Raw genomic sequence first — 2,016 nt, 5'->3', positions numbered from 1 at the left:
GGCGCGGCGCGGCGCGGCCCCGCCTCGCGCGGCCGCCGGCTCCCCCTGCCGGCGCCGGGGGGTTCTGGGCGCCCGCCCTTGGCCGCGCGCAGGCGGCGTTGGCGCCATTTCCCTCCCCCGCCCGGCAGCCGGTGAGCGGGCGGCGGCGGCCCCTCACAGCCGTGCGCAGTAAGTGGGGGCGGCCGGGGGGCTGGGGGGCTGGAACCCGCCGGGCGTGGAGGAAAAGGCCTCTAACTCACGTTTGTCCACCGTTCAAACCGTGTTCGCTAAAGCGATTGCAGAGGGTTTCCCCTTCAAGCCTGTTCCTGTCTGTGACAAAATGTCACTGCATCCAATGCCTCTTGCCCATAACCTGGTTCCTCTAGGCGGTCAGGAGAAATAGTAACACAGTTACCCCGCGGGGCTTCCTTTCAAGAAATAATTCATATTTCTACAATATACGTTTAAAAATTTGACAAATACAGAGACTTAACATAAAAGATTGACTTCACCAGCCATCAATCAGGAAATACATAAGCAATTCTGAACAGTATGACGTTAAAGATACAGACTTAACTAGGCTAGTTAAATATTTCATATTTATAGAAAGCTCGAGCAGTACTAGAAGTCACAATCCGAAAAAAAAGTTTAAACAGACAACAAAAAAAAAATCAAATACTTCACATCTTGCTTATGAAACCTGGTGTTCCTGGACTGCACTCTCCATGTATTTCAGTGCTCTGTACACTGGTAGTTTGTCCTGGAAGCTGTATAATACGATTTAAAAATACTAATATATTTTAAAATATCTGTTTTAAATGTAACTGTTACATCTAGCGAACTAGTGCTATCATCACCTAATTTCAGAAGACACTAGTGATGTATACCATTTACATTAAAAAAACCTACACGTTTGTCTTCAAAACTCTGAAGACTTTGGGTTTTGATGACAAAGGAAGCCACCTGTATTTACAGAGCATCCGTCCATGCTCACTTGGCAAATTGCACCTAAAAAGTAACGTGAAACTCTTAGCAAGGGAAGATAAAACTTTCTTTCATAAACTAACCAGTTTATTGGAAGAAATAAAACCAGACACCATTCCCTTAGCTTAACTATTTTCTTAAACTGCTCCATCAGTTGTCTTTTCAAAAATCTCTTTAATAAAAAACCACAGAAGAAAAACTAGACTGGAAATAGACTATATGCCAGGAAGAAGGAAAAAACGGAGCCAAACAACTAAACTTGACAGTAGCAAAGTGCAGAGTTCATTTTAGAGAGCACTCTAGAGAGGTTAGGTGCTGCAACTGCTATTTGCTATGGTCCAATCTATATTCTACTTTAAAATAATTAGGTAGGCCAACTACTTTATTTTCTTTTTGCAGAACCAGTTATCCAAATCTTTTAATTTCAGTAATATGCTTTGAAGTGATAGGACAATAAAATTGGGATATGGAAGAGTCTGATGAGAATCGCAGCAGCCGTGGTTTAAATTTAGGAACTCTAAGACAAGGGCTATAATGCCAAGAGCTTCCAATGGCAGAGCAATGTCCCCTTAGAGCAGAGAGCCAAGAACTGAAGTTGTTAATGCACTTCAAGAGTCATTGTGCAGATCTGCTACTGTCTCAAGGTACAGAAAGACAACGTCACATACCCTGTAACATGCTATGTCTAAACGGCAGCTTGGAAATTAAATAATACTTGATAGATAGCAATTAGCTAGTTGTGTAGGAAATCATAGCAAAGAGATCCTAGCTGAGGAAACACAGAAAAAGGACTGCCAGACATGGTGGAGACAATCAACAGCCATTCTTAGTAGCAGTTTCCCCACAATATTCTTGTTGAAATCCACTTGGGTTCAACCATACATGGACTTCTTTTGTCCTCCTGGAGCTATGATGCCCAAGGGAATATGGTTAGTAGGGGGACTATGAAAGATCTCAAGAGTTACAAGTAGCATCTACAAGAGAATTACTGATTTAGGACTCCTCCTTTTCAGATTTTCAACTATAAAACCTACCTTAACTATTGGAGAAGTA

This window comes from Calonectris borealis, chromosome 10 (assembly GCF_964195595.1).
Source record: "Calonectris borealis chromosome 10, bCalBor7.hap1.2, whole genome shotgun sequence".
In the NCBI taxonomy this organism is placed as follows: domain Eukaryota; kingdom Metazoa; phylum Chordata; class Aves; order Procellariiformes; family Procellariidae; genus Calonectris; species Calonectris borealis.
This window is presented reverse-complemented; position numbering follows the sequence as displayed.